Genomic DNA, 17,797 nt, shown 5'->3' with positions numbered 1-17,797 from the left:
ACTGCGAGAAGCAACGTTACAGGGAACCAGGCAGAGGGCCTTCTCGGTGGTGGCACCCGCCCTGTGGAACGCCCTCCCACCAGATGTCAAGGAAATAAACAACTATCTGACTTTTATAAGACATCTGAAGGCAGCCCTGTTTATGGAAGTTTTTAATGCTTGATGTTTTATTGTGTTTTATTGTGTTTTTAATACTCTGTTGGGAGCCGCCCGGAGTGGCCAGGGAAACCCAGCCAGATGGGCGGGGTATAAATAATAAATTATTATTTTTATTGTAACCCCCACCCCTTAAGTATCTTCGCAGACAACATTGCTGTCTTCATTATTGCTGCTGTAGTGAGTCTCCTCAAGGTCATGCAGAAATATCTGGCCTTCAAATTAATTACAGTACGATAAATCTAAATTACTCTTTTGGAACATCAGACCCCAGGCCCAATTGTTTTTCAGCATGACCTTGGGGATAAAGCTCAGGACTCCAACTCTGAGAAATCTGGAGGAATCTGCCTTACCTTTTTCAATTTAATATTCCAGCCCCACCCCACAAAAAGATCAGTGGGTGGCATTCAGTCCTCAACAAGTTTGTTTTACAAGCTCAAAAGGCCAGGGCTTCATCATTTATTCTGTACATGAAGTCCTGCTTGGAGGTTGGGGCCTTCCTCATACAGACAACCCCCATTTTGTGTGTGTTCAGAGAACATGTGAGCTGTGCATGTGCAGGCTGTTTTTGGATCTGGAAGAGGGCATAATGGGGGCCTCCTGGGACGGGCTTCTGTGTGCTCCACTAACATGCTTGATGACCCAGAGAGCAACCCCTGCACAAATCAGAGTTGTCCCTACACACACTTTTATTTTGAAGCTTTCCAGATCTATCAGGTGGTTCCAGTACCGGCTTCCACAGTGGATAGCTGTGAAGGAACTGGAATTACCCTCCCCACACTTGCAGTAGAAGCAAACAGCAAAATAATCAGCATAGGCATGATGACTATGTAGAACCTCCACCTTCAGAAACTGTAAGCCACACAGTGCTACTTGCTGGGGAGAAGGAAAGGATCTTTGCCTCCAATCTCTGGTGTGTGTTTTTTTGGCTACTCAGACATTGGTCCCTGTGGGAAGCAGGATGCTGGTCTAGATAAATCTCTGCTGTTAATCCATCAAGGGTCTTCTTGTTTCTGAAAGAGAGAGTAATTCAAGGCCAGAAAAGGGTGAAAATAGGTCCCATGTTGCCTGGTGGAATGAAAAGTGGTTCCCAGTTCTGAAAAGGTTGCAGACTCCTGCTCCAGACAACTGAGACAATTGCTTATAGAGTGGACGGTCCCAGCAAATCAAGCTCCCTAACCCAGTTTTTATCTTCCGCACCCAGGAGGCTTTTTCTTGATAACACACATTGCAGCTGCATCCTTTCCTTTGTCTGTTTATATAATGCCACTTTTCTTCGTTTTCTTGGCATATTAACTGGGATTTTTTTTTCATTCACTAATGAAACCACATCTGAGGCTACCCATTGCCTTCCAGTTTGGTCTTATACTTAAATCTCATGACTGTTTACTTGATCGCCCAAGGTTGCAAGTCTGGAAAAATATTTACAGGGCAGCAACATCAAATTGTAGGAATCAGTGACATATTTTAGATATGCATAAGACTGAAAAATAAATTGCATTACTATGGTATTTGGGTGATTAGCTTGCTTTTTTTTTATCCCTTACTTGTAAAAAATGCATTTACAGCATTTTGTTTTCAACATCAAGTAACCATTATACTGGTCATTTGTGTCCAAATGTATATCTGATATTTTTTTAAAAAAATCTTCATTGTGCTATAGTTTTTTTAGAAGAGGAATTGAGAGAGGCAGTGGCTTGCGAAGCAAAAGGAAGGAGCAGAAAGATATGGAATGTCAAGAGTTATTAGCAAAAATGTTTTGTATTGAAAAGGTTGGCAATAATGGTTTGTTTCTTTAATGCCATATATGCTATCATGTCAATTCACGCAAATCTCATGGGACTAATTGTGTAAGACCTTGTTTTTCTGTATAAAGTCAAAAAATGCTTATCCCACTTAAAATTATTGTTAAGTTACATGGTGAACAGAGGGGAATACACACACACACACACACACACACACATATATATATATATATATATAACCTTCAAACTGAAGGACAACCAGCATACATCAGAATTAGATTTTAAGCTTTGTAGGCTTAAGTTTCTCAAGAAGAGATTACCAGAGGCATGGCTGTGTCTTTGAAAAGCTGTCATATGCCATACAAATCTTGGTAGTGATTGTAGAAAATGTCACATTAACTCTTATAACTCTGTGCTAACTTCTTCCTTCAGTATCTAGCTTGATGTTCATCTAACAAAAACTTACTTTTAGAAAAGATGTGTTCATTTCTGGTAAGATTTTTTCTTTTAAAAAGGGAGTGAAGCTGAGTTGAACTATGACTCTGATATGTGATAAATACATTTCCTTAGGAAAAGGTTTTACGACCTCAGCAGTATCTCAGTGAGTCGAGCGTACTGTAAGTAAAAGCTTCATTGCTGATGAAATGGGTTTGGTTTCTTCTTCTGGAATAGTGCCAAGAAGTGACCTACAATAATAGTGGGCACAGTGGAGAACAAATGAACTAAGGATACAAGCTTGTAGCCAGTGTCCAGCATTCAGTGACAGCTAAACATTTTTTTCAGATGAGTACTCTCCACCATCCACCATTCCCAGCTCCTAGTATTCAACAGATTCAAAACCACAAGCAATTTCAGGCCTGAACTCAATATCCTGTTTTTTATGTATGCCAAGATAAATAAAATAACTACATTAGGAAACTGAAATACTGACCTCATGTGTATTAGTAACGCAGCATTTTCTTCCCCAATACTATCTTTTATTTCAGGTGTCCTCACCATCCCCTGCCCCCTGGGTTATAAGTGTTGGACTTGTGCTCACAGAGAGAAAAAAATCTGTTTATCTTTTGGTTGGAAATTAAGTGTACCAAAGCCAGCAAAAAATATTACCAAGATAATGGCACATCTATTGCCCACGGTAACAAAGCTTATGAATGATGAATAAAAAATTGTCAGTTGAATTGGTTCTTGAAATCTAGAAGTGAAATAAGCTTAACCATTTCCATATCACTACTACATTTAGTTGTGTGTCGAGGTCCCCAGGGCCACGCCAATAACTCACACATCACACAGAATTTTTTGTTTTAAGATTTTTGGCATAATTTTGGCCACAACTTTATTAAAATACAAATTTTGTGAGTGGTTGCTTAGGCATTGGTTGTGACTATCTGCCCCCACCATGGGGGACAGACTGACATTCCGCACAATGCGAAAGTCAGAATGGGGGAATACACTTGGGGGTTACGCAGACCAGGGAACCTGCCCTCACCCCAAATGCAACCAGGAGCTCACATTGCTATGGCCCGAGCCCCCTTGACAGAGTGGGAGTGGACAAGCAATAGTTAGCCCCCAATTCCTTTAACGGAATCCCTTGCAGCAACAGCATTAGAGGGGCAGGCACAGCCAATCCATGCCCCTCAACCAACCAAACCATAAACCAATGCCTAACCACCACAGAGCACTCAAGCTCGCCGCCAACCACTCACAGCTGCAATCCCACCTTCAAACCCAACACAACAGAATTTAACCTTGTGTCATTTCCCAACGGGGAAAGATGCACACCATCGTCCCTGAAAAGGACGGCCTCCTTGAAGGTGATATTGGGGTGCGCAATCACGGAACCACCATGAGCAATGACTGTTTTCATTGCCACCTTATTAACGCGCTTTCTGGCTCCTTCAGTGGCAGCTGGACAGCGACTGCCACGCCAGGTGCGCCTCTGCAGCAACTGGGACCAAAAAACTTTCACACCCAGTAAAAACTCTGCCAATTCAGCCAGGTCCTTTTGAACTGTAAAACGTAAAGAACAACAGTCCGTGGCAGGCAGATCGTTTCCCCCTAACTGCAGCACGATAGCTGTAGGGGGCCCCTCCAACCTCACATGCTTCCGAACAAGGGGAAGCAATTCGGCCCACAGCATTCCACGCCTGGACAGCCAAGACACTTGCGCGTGTTGAGGAAGGCCAAGACTGAGTCCAAGTCTAGACTCCCTTGCTCTGATACCGGCCCAGTAGTCAATGCTGTGGCCCACAATGCGAACAGCAGCCACACCTAAGAGAAGACAAGCAAAATTAAGTATGGGTGATCAACGATGTCTATGCACATATCCACAAAATGCATTGGACTTCCAAAGGCCCATGTTCTTAATTCTTTCTACAGACAGTCCCCAATGAGCTGCTGTAGTGGCAGCACCATTGCGGAAAGAATGAGGGGCATAACCTGCTGCTTTCAAACCACAAGCTGCAATCGCTTTCCGCATCATCTTAGCAAATTGATGCCTAGCCAATGGGGCGCCATCCTCATGAATAAGGAATGGACCCTCCCCCGTGGCCTGAGATCCAAATACCTGGAGGTATCCTCAACCGGGCAAGGACCCTTATTCCCAGTGGCAGGCAGCCTAAGAGTGGCACCCCTGCCTAACTGGTCTGTCTTCAAATTCCGGATAAACAGGACCACCTCCGAAGGGGATAAAGTTACGTCCTGCAAAAGCAGTCCCCTTGACTCTCTGCCGCGGGTGAACTCCAATACCACCTCACCTACCCTCAGGGCGCCAAAAAGGCTAAAGAAAAGGCGGCTGAAAAAAGCCGTGCTACATATTTGAACCAGGAAATGCTCCTCAACTTTGAGTGCATGCTGGTCAGCAAATCAAAAGTTATAGGCTTCCTTACCACAGGGGATAGAGTGCCCAGCCTACCCCAGCCTTGTGCACCACAAGCCCTAGCCTCGTGCAAGGAGTTTTAGTATTTCTGGCTGTCAATCAATAAATGGCAACATTAACTTCTTCCCAACAACAAGGGAAGCCCCAATCGCATCAGTGGCCAACGATCAGTTAGCCCGCCCCCAACTTTGGAGTGTCCTGGCAGCCCCCACCGCAACACGTGCTCTCCATGAAGGAGAACATGCTTTGCTGCACTAGTTCTGATGCTGAACTGCAGTCTGTCTTGGTGTCTACCTTCAATAGTCCTGCTTTGCCAATTATATTGTACAGTATACTAAGGATATACAGTCATACCTCATGTTACGGATGCTTCAGGTTACGTGTTTTCAGGTTGTGGACCACAGGAAACCCAGAAGTACTGGAACGGGTTACTTCCGGGTTTTGCTGCTCGGGCATGCGCAGAAGCGCTACATCGCGCTTTGCACATGAGCGCCAATTCGCGCCTGCACAGACGCAGCGCTTCAGGATGCGAACACTGTGGGTTGAGGACGTGCCTCCATCATGGATTACGTCCGCAACCTGAGGTTCCACTGTACAGTGGTACCTCTAGTTATGAACTTAATTCATTCCAGAGGTCTGTTCTTAACCTGAAACTGTTCTTAACTAGAAGCGTGCTTCTGCTAATGGGGCCTCTTCCTGCCGCTGCACCACCAGCACACCATTTCTGTTCTCATCCTGGGGCAAAGTTCTCAACTCGACGTAACTCTTCCAGGTTAGCAAAGTTTATAACCTGAAGCGTTTGTAACCTGAGGCATTTGTAACTCAAGGTACCACTGTATAGGAAAAAACACCTCTTACCAATTTCATATGATACTGTCAGTGTCCGTCCTCTATTGCCTCTTCCTTTAGCTCATTATAATCTTGTAGTTGGAGAAATGTTTTTTTCTCAGGAGTCTGAGGAAATCATTTACAGTTTGTTTAATAAGAGGTTAAAAGCATTCTATTTGTTGTTTTTACCTCCTCTATGTGTGACAATTACTACAATGATAGCCATTCTGCAATGTGATAGAACCATTTAAAGTTGTTGTTGCTGTTATTATAATTTCTATAGTGCTTTAAGTATACAGTATAAAATACCTTCTGATTCTTAATTACAACCCCATTGCCATGTAAGGCAGCAGCTTGTCTAAGCTTAATGGCAGATTGTGGATGAATACCAAAACTGTATAACTATGCAGTGGTACCTCAGGTTACATACGCTTCAGGTTACAGAATGAGAACAGAAGTACAGGATGAGAACAGAAATCATGCTCTGGCAGCGCGACGGCAGCAGGAGGCCCCATTAGCTAAAGTGGTGCTTCAGGTTAAGAACAGTTTCAGGTTAAGAACAGACCTCCAAAACGAATTAAGTACTTAACCCGAGGTGTATGACATATGTATGACATATTGCTTTTGAAAGTTCAAAGGATTGCTTTCATAGGGAAACATGCAAATATTTAATAGTAGTAGTAACAATTTTTTTTTTTTGCTTAGCTATAAGCTATAACAAAGAGAAAAGACATTCAGAGTTGAGCCCCATATTTGGCTCTTAATTAGCTGGTGTTAGGATCGTCCTACTCATGTGTAGGACCCTGGCAGAGACACATGCCCTACTGGCATATTATCTCCCTCCTGGTCGATCGTTCGGGAGCTTCAAAAGCTTTCTCTATCCCAAACATCACAGTGACTGATACCAAGAGGCATCAGCACACTTACGGAACCTGCAGAGTATTAGCGGTTCGCATAACAAATGCAGCAGCACAGCATTTTGGCTAATCGACTTTATTTACATACAGTATAATACACTCGGAGCATTCTGACTTAGCCCTTCCTGTTTCTCATCAGACAGCAAAGAGAAAGAACAAAGGGCAATAGTCCTACATCACGGAAACACAGTAATCCAAACATCCTGTATCTGTCACTTCCCACTATGTGACAAAACAATCGCATGACTGCAAGCACAGAGCAAGAATCCTAACAGCTGGTAGCCAATGCAGTTAGAGAAGCATGCAATGTAATATAATTTTTCCTATCTGACAGCAATAAGCACACAAGCTTACTTCATGTAACTTTTTTCCCCTGCAGCTAAACTCAGAATGCTTTACAAAACATACAGAAACCCTGCTTCAAAGGAAATTTCTTAAAACAGCCATCTAGAAGGGCAGAGGCCATAACTTTTCTTAATTCTGTAGAAGCAATTTTATGTGGAGCCAAAGTAATTAACTACAGATAATTAGCTTTTTGATTGTCTTAATACATGGATACAGCCTGGAAAAACTCAAGGAATGAATAGTTAACATATCAGTCATAGAAGCTCTCTCATATCCAAACATTTATACCTGAAATTTAAACATTGATTAGATCATAATCAGCTCACTATTAAGTTCACTGACAACTGTATGTAAAGTAGTAACTTGCTTTTGAGAATTTATGGGTATGCCATAACCTAGGGAAACTAGACATGAAGACGACAGAGTTAGCATTCTGCTACAAAAGTTTTAAGAGTCAAACTTGCATTCTAGTCTGGACAGAAAGCCAACCCACAGAAGGAATGCCAACAAAGAGGACCAATACTATCTTTAGACATAAATGTTGAACATCCTTCAATTCCTGGACTAATGATTGACTGAGACCCCAAAGCTTTACACCATATAACATGGAAAGAATAACCTTAATGATTTTTTAAGGTCTGGCATAACTACTTGCCTTCCCTTTGTATAAGAAGAACTTCAGAACAGCTCCTACAAGATATCTTGCATTCCTGAGATAAGCATCCTGATCAGCCTTCCAGGAGGAAATAACTTGTGAAAAGGACCCCTAAAAACAAAACGATTTAGTCAATTGAATAATTAGAATTAACTATTTAAATGTGGGAGGTTTCTTACTAAATACAACCTCTTTTGTTTTGGTAAAATTAATGCTAATTTGTTCTTCTCCCAGAAGTTAGTCAGCAAGTCCATCTGCTTTTTCAAACCACACCTGCTCAGAGATAATGTAACCATATCATCTGCATATAGGAGTATACTGACCTTTCTATTTCCTATGGCAGGTGGGCATGCCTTCACTTACCAAGCAATTTATCCTGATTATTAAAATAAAGACTGAAAAGGAGGGATGCTCAAACACATTCCTGTTAAACTCTCTTCATAGTTGGGATTGGATTAGCTAAAAGACCATTCCTGTCTATTCCTGATTTTAACAATAGTAATTTGAAGAAGCATCAGCAGTCTAGGGTCTATATCAATGGCATGCAATTTGGCCCACAGATAATTTCTGTCTATTGAATCAAAAGCTTATGATAGGCCAACAAACACTGTAAAGAGAATTTCATTGTTTTCAACAGTTTTCTCAACAAGATGGGGCAAAGTATAGCAGTGATCAGTAGTGGAATAGAAATTACTAAATCCAGCTTGCTGTTCACACAAAATATAATTGGAGGATATCTGCTGTTGTAGTCATAAATTTTAGAAGAGATATCCAACATTCTGACTGGTCTGTAATTTTGGGAAAGAGAACATGCACATAAACAATTTTCCCTACTTGTGCTTTCATATGATTAATAATAATTAATAATAATTATTATTTTATTTGTACACCCCCCCCCAGGGGACGCAGGTGGCGCTGTGGGTTAAAGCCTCAGTGCCTAGGGTTGCCGATCGAAAGGTCGGCGGTTCGAATCCCTGCGGCGGGGTGCGCTCCCGCTGCTCGGTCCCAGCGCCTGCCAACCTAGCAGTTCGAAAGCACCTCCGGGTGCAAGTAGATAAATAGGGACCGCTTACCAGCGGGAAGGTAAATGGCGTTTCCGTGTGCAGCTCTGGCTCGCCAGATGCAGCTTTGTCACGCTGGCCACGTGACCCGGAAGTGTCTCCGGACAGCGCTGGCCCCTGGCCTCTTGAGTGAGATGGGCGCACAACCCCAGAGTCTGTCAAGACTGGCCCGTACGGGCAGGGGTACCTTTACCTTTACCTTTACCTTACACACACACCCCATCTCACTGGGTTGCCCCAGCCACTCTGGGCAGCTTCCAGAATATAAAACATTAAAAACTTCCCTATACAAGGCTGCCTTCAGATGTTTTCTAAAGGTTGCATAGTTACTTATCTCCTTGACATCCAATGGGAGGGTGTTCCACAGGCTGGGCGCCACTACCAAGAAGACACTCTTCCTGGTTTCCTGTAACCTCACTTCCTGCAGTGAGGGAACTGCCGGAGTGTCCGCTCTGAATGATGGGGTGGAGATGCTCCTTCAGATATACAGGGCCAAGGCTGTTTGGGGCTTTAAAGGTCAGCACCAACACTTTGAATTGTGCTTGGAAATGTATTGGGAGCCAATATAGGTCTTTCAGGACCAGTGTTCTATGATCCTGGCTGCCGTTCCCAGTCACCAGTCTAACTGCCACATTCTGGATTAGTTGTAGTTTCTGAGTCATCTTCAAAGGTAGCCCCGTGTAGAGCACATTGCAGTAGTCCAAGTGGGAGAGAACCAGAGCATGCACCACTCTGGCGAGACAGTCTGCGGGCAGGAAGGGTCTCAGCCAGCATACAAAATGAAGCTGGTAGACAGCCACCCAGGACACAGAATTAACATGCACCTTAATGGACATCTGTGAGTCCAAAATGACTCCCAGTCTGTGCACCTGGTCCTTCAGGGACACAGGTACCCCATTCAGGACCAGGGAGTCCCCCACACCTGCCCACCCCCTGTCTCCCAGAAACAGTACTTATGTCTTGTCAGCATGCAACCTCAATTCGTTCATTAATCCAACAGTCTCCAGACACTCACACAGGACATTCACCACCTTCACTTGTTCCAATTTAAAGGAGAGGTGGAGCTGGGTATCATCTGCAAACTGGTGAACACCCAGCCCAACCCCCTTATTATTTCTCCCAGCGGCTTCATATAGATGTTAAAAAACATGGGGAAGAGGACAGAGCCCTGAGACACCCCACAAGTGAGCACCCAGGGGTCCGAACACTCACCCCCAACTCCACTTTCTTGTCACGGCCCAGAAAAAAGGAATGGAACTACTGCATAACAGTGCCCCCAGCTCCCACCCCCAGAAAGGTCCAACAGATCTAAGAAACAGCTTTCACCTCTGTCCCTAGCCTGCCAGAGACCAAGGCAGTTTCAGTCACATGATGGGGCCTGAATGCCAACTGGAAGGGATCCAAATGGTCCACATCCTCCAGGTGTGCTGCTCAATCACCTTGCCCAAGAATGGAAGATTTGAGACTGGGTGATAATTGACCATATTGGCTGGGTCCAAAGATATTTTTTAAGAAGCGGTTTAGTAATTGCTTCTTTAAGGGGATCCAGGAAGACTCTCTCACAGAGGGAAGCGTTCACCACCCCACAAAACCCATTGCCCAGTCCTGCCTGGATCACTTTTATGAGCCAGCATAGGCAAGGATCAAGGAGACAGGTGGCTGGTTTCACTAAGAAGCCCATCCATATCCTCAGAGACAACGGGTTGGAATTGATTCCATACAACATAACTAGACAGAGCTCTGGCACTCTCCCACCCTTGCCTCCCCCCGCCCCTCTGTGGTGTCTGCCTCCTTCAGAATCTCAGCAATTTTATCTGTGAAAAACTTTGCAAAGTCATTATAGGAGATCTTGGAGTCTGCACCAGATGCTGATGGCGAAGGTGGTTCTGTTAGATTCCAGACTACCTGAAAGAGTCTCCTGGTACTGTTTTCTGCAGAGGAAGTAGAGGTGCAGGAGAGGTTAAACTTTATCATATCTGATGACTTCCCTTCTTCTCTTTCCATGATTCATTTTGCATATCTTACATCCCTGCATATTTTACATTATTCCAATCGGTTTTCCACTATTACATCCGTAAAAAAATATTTACTCCGTTGAATTTATATTATTGTTACAAGTGTTTTCAGCTGTACACAGTTATTTCCCATATACTCAATAAACGTTTTCCAATCTTCTTTAAATGTATGTTCTTCTTGCTCTCTTATTCTATATGTTAAATCTGCAAGTTGTGCATATTCTGTCAAATTAAGTTGCCAATCTTTTTTAGTTGGGACCTCGCTCACTTTCCATTTTTGGGCTAACAAAACACGGGCCACAGTTGTTGCATACATAAATAACCTTTTCTGACACTTGGGGATTTCAGTCTGAGTTATCCCCAGCAGAAAGGACTCTGTTTTAGGGGTAAAGTATTTTATTTTTTTTAAATCAGTTTATTATAAATCATTTCCCAATACTCTCTTACATGTCCACCACATGTGAAAGAACGTTCGCTCCACCTCTTTACACTTCCAGCACTTACCTGATTCTGTCTTGTAAATCTTAGCAAGCCTACTCAGAGTTAGATACCATTTATGAATCATTTTCACATAGTTCTCTTTCAAAGAATAACATGCTGTAAAATTCAAGTCGCTTTTCCAAAGTTTCTCCCAGAGGTTAAAATCTATTTTGTGTCCTCTATCTATTGCCCAGTGTGTCATTGAGGCTTTAACTAGCTTGTGTTTTGTTTCCCATTCTAATAACAGGTTATACATTTTAGACAAAAGTTTATCTTTGTTTTGCAAGAGTTCTTTTTTGAATTGTGAACTTTGGTCTGAAAAAACATTTTTTCTATCTAATTTCAACATAACATGTTACTGATGATATCTGATATCATCAGATCCTTGCCATTTTTAAGACTGACTAAAATGTGTTCCCAAATCTATTTATAATATTTCATCTACTCTGTCAGCAATTCTTACCTGGCCTATTATTATTTTAAAAAATACTTAATCGCACAAAGAAAGCCTAGATGAGAATAGTAGGAATACTCCTATTTGTATTCCTATACGTTGTGTATGGACTTTTTTTTGGGGGGGGGAGGCTTTTTTAAAACTGCAGATTAGGCTTCCATTGGCACTACTGAATAAGGACTAAAATACTCTCTATATCTCCTGGCATGTTCCTTTAGGTCTCCTGAGGATTGTGTGTGTGCTTTAGAATCACATTTGTTTTCCTTCCAATTTAGAGACACCGCACTCCAACATTTGACATAACCTGTAACGTGTAAATGATTTTTTTTTCTTTAGCCAAAGCTCTCCTGTCGCAATTGCTTGTGTGTGTGTTTGTGTGTGTGTGTACATGCATGTGAACATATATTCTCTTCCCCAAGGCTTATTTTTCAAATCAATAGCAATTTTATTCTATTTCTGGCTATCAGACATTCCCATTTTACACTATCTATTGGTCAGCTTCTTGGTACTGAATGAATGAATGAGGTCCCAGAATGAAGGCCATGTCATCAGGGAGCTGAAAGCGACTCAAAAGGCTGCCTCGTCCATCCTTGCTGCAAGACCTTCTGCTTAACATCTTGCCTCTTCCGACTGTGTCACATGCAGATCTTTAATTCTCCTTGACCTAATAACACATTTTGCCTTCTCCCTGCTTTCTCCTGTAGAACTGCGGCATATACAGAGTCGGGCATTAGGATAAGACAGTTATTTATTACTATTATTATTTATTAATTTTTTATACTGACCTTAATTGGAAGATTACAGTGTGGTTCACAGCATAAAAATACAAAATGAGAGCACAAAATACCAAACCAACCAACCAACCAACCAACCAATCCAGTAGCCCTCTCTCCCATAAACACATTTAAAAGGCCATAGAATGTTTAATCAGCCAAACACCTGGTTATAGAGAAACATTTTCACCTGGCACCTACAGATATGTAATGAGGGGCCAGGCAAGCCTCCTTGGCGGGAGCATTCGGCAAATGGGGGCCACCACAGAAAAGGCCCTGTCTCATCTTGCCACCCTCTGGACCTCTTGTGGAGACACATGAAAAAGAGGCTCAGATGATGATTGCAGGATCTAGGTCAGTTCGTATGGGGAGAGGCAGTCCTTGAGCTTTACCTCAGATCTGGATTAACCGTCCAAGCCGTGCTATCTGTACTTGCATGTTGTTCATGTAGTTCTGTTCAGTGGCGTAGTGTGGGGGGTGCAGGGGGGGCGGCCGCACCGGGCGCAACATCTGGGGGTTAGGGTTAGGGGGCGCAAATCCACGGGTTAGGGGGCGCAAATTATTTGCCTTGTCCCGGGTGCTGACAACCACGCTACGCCACTGGTTCTGTTGAACTTTAGGCCTATGTGTAAACAAGCATTAGCAGAAATTGCATCAGTGTTTTCCACTAGGGTAAAATGTGACTGCAGTGCCCCCATCCATGCTATTGTCTCATTTTTTATCATGACAGATAGTCTGTGAAAGACAAAGCTCTTTTTCTTCAGCTAGTTTGTGAAATAAGTTTCATAATAAGATCATTTTAGTTGGGATACATCTGTTTACTGGAAAGCAATTTAAAATTGTGAGCTACTTCCTGACAATTGTGGTGTTTAAAGCAAGGATGCAATATTTAATATAGATACTCAGCTTGGTCTGCCTTGACAAAGTTGTTTTCAATGTGGTCAATGAGTAATGTGACTTCATTGGCATATCTTTAATTGATAACCACGATAGGTTAAGGCTATCAGTAAATAAGAAGTGAAGTGTTTAGATTGCGATGAGAATTACTTAAATTTGTGGCTGATGTGACATTGGAACCAGGAGCTTCCCGACTCACTTTTAGCCATTACCCTATACCACCTCTAGTGGATTAAATCAATGCAATTAATCAACTTGAGTTTTAGTCTCAAATTGCCACAGGTTTGATAGAAACTCTTCTGGAATCTAGTATTTGTACATTCTTAGCTGTTGTATCCATACTTGCTCTAAAAAAATACTTTGAAATTACACTGGATTCAAATTGGTGCAACATTTATCCACAATATATTTTTTTCATACCAAGATCAGGTCTAGAATTTGTGAATTTGCCCATGCTCAGGTAGGAGTCTACCACTTAGGGCTTTTGTATTCATTTTCTCTCCTCCATTCTTTGTTAGAGAAATCAAGTACTGAGTGTTTTAAAACTGAAGGTCTAATCCTATTGCTGTTTTTAATTAGCTTTGCAAAGTGAACATAATAATCAAATTAGCATTGGACAGAGAAAGCTGTCACATGGGAGCAATACCAGTGAAGGATTTTCAGACATTATTTTGATGTACATATTATTGTGCGTATATTTTTCTGCCGTATTTAATAGGGAATAAATGCTTTTAGTTATCTAGCTATTGAGTGTGATCTGAATCCAGAGAGCATTCAAAGCTCTCTTCATTTTTGCCCTGACATTATCTTATCATTACTTTTAGCACCTGCTGCACCGTCATCACACAACACAAGCGGATTTGTTAGCTCCCTTATTTCTGGTTATGGAGATGATACAGGAAAATAAATACAGATCTCTTCCTGAGCCCAATCCATACAACTTCATGTACACCACCTGTCACCTACTAATAGATTTTAGTAGCCAGCTAGACTACAGTTTTGAGCCAGAAATACTGGAACAGCTAGGAAAATGTTTCCTAGCCATTTGGTTCCAGGCAAATCCCTCATGAATGCACATGAAATCACCTGTACTTGATGCAAGATCCCACAGCAAGCATTTGAGTCATTCACCTCTTGGTTTTTTATGCTTTCTTGTCTATCTATTTACTGTTCTAGACAGTTGTCTCATTTATTGTTTGTATGCTGCAGCTGCAAAGCAGGAATCAAGCATCTCTGACTTACTGAACTGGACAGCCAGAGAAGCAAAGGCATGGCAGAGAATTGATTATTCATATATGCAGCTGAATCCCAGATGCTGCTTGTCATTAATACAGTACATTCATTAAGCTGAATATGGTAGAGTGATGAATTTCATACTAACAGGTACTCTGTTTCGTTACAGATTTCTCAGGGGACACAACTTATTCACACACTCTACTGTGATAAAAATGAACTGTTGTCTTCATTGAAAAGAAGTGGTATAAGGTCCATCTAACACATGCTGCCCAAAACTGTTACTTAAAGTCGACTGAAAGTAAGTCAAATGGACCACTTACCAATAGCTTTAATAATCTCTCTAGCTATTTTGGGATGAAGAGGAGACAGCCTAAACAAGTGGACTAATTTTAGCAGGTTAAGACAGCTGCTGTTTATTCTTAAATAAAACATATTGAAGAAATAGATCCCAGAGAAAGAAATGAACATTTGCCCCTTGTGACAAGCATTGTCCCAAACCATGTGACTGTAAACCAGTGGTGGTGTCTCTGTGTTAACTGTTTTATTTTAGTTTTTATCCGCTGCTTTTCTTTCTGGGATTCTAATATGCTCAGTGCATTAGACTGATTATTTATTTCTGTATCATCCAATCTCATCTCAATGATTTAACACAACTTGCAACAGTTTGAGAATCCTCAAAAACTAAACAAAAATGATGTATACGGTTTTTTGTTTTTATCTCTCAAAGTTATGTCCTTTCTTACAGAATGAAAATGTTCACATGTGTGCATATGACACTCTTAATAAGGGGATGTGGGTGGCGCTGTGGTCTTCAAATCTCCACGACGGGGTGAGCTCCCGTTGCTCGGTCCCTGCTCCTGCCAACCTAGCAGTTCGAAAGCACAAAGTGCAAGCAGATAAATAGGTACCGCTCCGGCGGGAAGGAAAACGGCGTTTCCGTGCACTGCTCTGGTTCGCCAGAAGCAGCTTAGTCATGCTGGCCACATGACCCAGAAGCTGTATGCAGGTTCCCTCTGCCATTAAAGCGAGATGAGCGCCGCAACCCCAGAGTCGTCCGTGACTGGACCTAACGGTCAGAGGTCCCTTTACCTTTACTCTTAATAAGAAGAATATATTGCATTGTATCCCACAGAGTAAAATATAGCAGAGAAAAAGAGGTGCATTAAGAAATGCTTCCTTGGAGGGAAAATTTTGGTGGCAAACTTTATTTGATGTTCATTTACAACCAATTCATGTTATATTCTTTCCAGACACAAGAGTTACACCCACAACATACATTTAAAGCACATCTATAGCACTTTAACAGTCAAAACTTCCCCAAAGAATCCTGAGAACTGCAGTTTATCCACCACAGAACTATAATTCCCAGCACCAGTAATAAATTACAGTTGTCAGGATTCTTTGGGGGAGGGCTTGCGCTTTAAATGGATGTAGCCATCTCCTAGGAGTATGAATTTGAACGGTTTATCTGTGCAAGCTCAGACTATCAGTGGGCTACATAAACATCGGGGCTTTTTGCACTGCAGTTTCTCAGGGAAGGAGATAGGATTGTGTTCAGAATGGGTGGGATGTTGGTACTTCTTTATTTGGACAGAGAGATCAAGAAAGTGAAGAAAATTAAGCTCACATGGTGTGTCATATAAATCAGTAGTCAAATGTGTATATTTTATGTTTCAGAATAGTAGTTTGATGCATTGTAAAGCAAAATAGCAGGTTATTGCCTTTAGCTGATGCTTTGAATCTCATATTAATTATCCCTCTGAAACAAATGAACTCTACTGATAATGAAGCACAATAAAATAAGCAAAAGGTTAAAATAAATAAAAAAAGTCCTCTCTTTAAAAACAAAGAAGTGATCAGCACGTAATCTGAAGAGCAATTTGCTCTCATCAGGGAAAGTAACTAATTTTGGAATATGGCTTTTTAAAGCGACTCTCCAGCAATTTATAGTGTGCCTGTTTTTGAAAATGGATTAAATACCTCTTCAGATGAATAATTTGAAGAGAAAATAATTTACTTGAGAGCTAGGAGGAATTTTTTTTAGCTCCTAGACATTTAAAAGGGAAAAATGCTGTTCATTGATACTGAGTTTAATGTATGTTAGGATGAAACAGCATGAAGGTTGTAGCTCTACATTGCTCCTATTCAGGGCTTGTTACTCCACCAGCTCTTAACTAAGCACTCTAGCAGATTTCTCAAACTTATTTGCCCTACTGCCCTATTCTCGGGGGGGGGGATTACTCATTGCCCGCCCCCCCCCTGGAAATCTACCTTCTTTAAGCGAACAAACAGAAAGATGCAGTGACAAATGTGTGTTCTTTTATGTATCTAAAACCCATGGGGTGGACTGGAGGGAAGCCTGCCTGCTCAGTCCAATCTGCCCCAAGGCCAGGGCTAGTGCTGCAGCCCGCCTACCACTGGCTAAATAGGTAGAGAAGCTGTGATCCACTTCGTGGGCCTGGGGTAAGCCAAAAAGGGTTCACGGGAAAACTCCTTGCCTCCAGCATGACCGCTGGATCCACAGGAGGCATTGTCGCCGTCCCACAACGGTGCCTGACCTGGCAGTAGGCATCATTACAGAACAGGTGAAGCATGTACAAACAGGTTTTTTTAATTCTCTTCTCTTCTTTATGCTTCCAACGCCCCCTTATTTTTATTCAATGCCCCCAAATTGCAACCAAGGCTGCTACCGTCCCCTGGATTATTCCAGCAGCCCCTAGAGGAGAGAATCACTCACTTTGGGAAACACTACACTGTAGTGTTAATGGCAATGCTAGAGATAGCAATGTAGCTCTCCAGTTTGGGACTTGCTAGTTTAGCATATCCTGCAAACCATGTAATTTTTGAAGGCTTATGGGCTGATTTCTAATCTGAAACCCAAATGATTTTTGTGTCTTAGAGTGCAAGGATTAATACCCCATAACAAAATCTACTCCTCCCCTCCTGCCAAATGTTGGGTGAATTCTAAAGTGCTCAGGTTTGGGTCTTGTTACCTTGGACTTTCCTTTAGCAGTGTTGGTTTGAGACATTAAACCTTGCTCCCTTTTTTCATAGGAAAGTTGGGCCTGGCTACCAGCCTTGAGCCTAAGCTCTTTGCTGCTTAGACATTTTGGGATGCAAAGGTGGCCTAAAATAATGAATAAATAATAAAACGAATAAACATTGAGTGGGGAAGTAGAGGTTTGGGGAGAGTAAGAAACGACAAATTGTGTCCTTTTCCCTCCTCCTGAAAAACAGGAACACCTGGCTGCTGCTCCTCCTATGTCTGCTAATACTTGCTGTGGTTTGTGAGTGCACACAATTCACCTCCTACTTCAATCTTGCCATGAAGGGCATGAGATACCTGTGGGGAGGCTTGAG

General features: G+C 42.2%; 1 protein-coding gene across 2 annotated transcripts in view; it reads left to right on the top strand.

Annotated features, from left to right (window-relative positions):
• The window catches only part of OTUD7A (OTU deubiquitinase 7A), a 120,428-nt gene that overhangs the window by 22,786 nt on the left and 79,845 nt on the right, over positions 1-17,797 (top strand). Inside the window, exon 3 of one of the 2 annotated variants that reach the window (XM_083712175.1) lies at positions 14,604-14,735. The exons of the other annotated variant lie outside the window; for it this stretch is intronic. The gene's annotated coding sequence lies outside the window, so the exon portion shown is untranslated. The remainder of the gene's footprint in view (positions 1-14,603; positions 14,736-17,797) is intronic. 2 annotated transcript variants of the gene reach the window in all.

This window comes from Podarcis gaigeae (assembly GCF_964106915.1).
Source record: "Podarcis gaigeae genome assembly, chromosome: 14".
Taxonomy (NCBI): Eukaryota; Metazoa; Chordata; class Lepidosauria; order Squamata; family Lacertidae; genus Podarcis; species Podarcis gaigeae.
The sequence above is the reverse complement of the archived record's forward strand: the minus strand, read 5'-3'. Positions and strand labels throughout refer to the sequence as shown.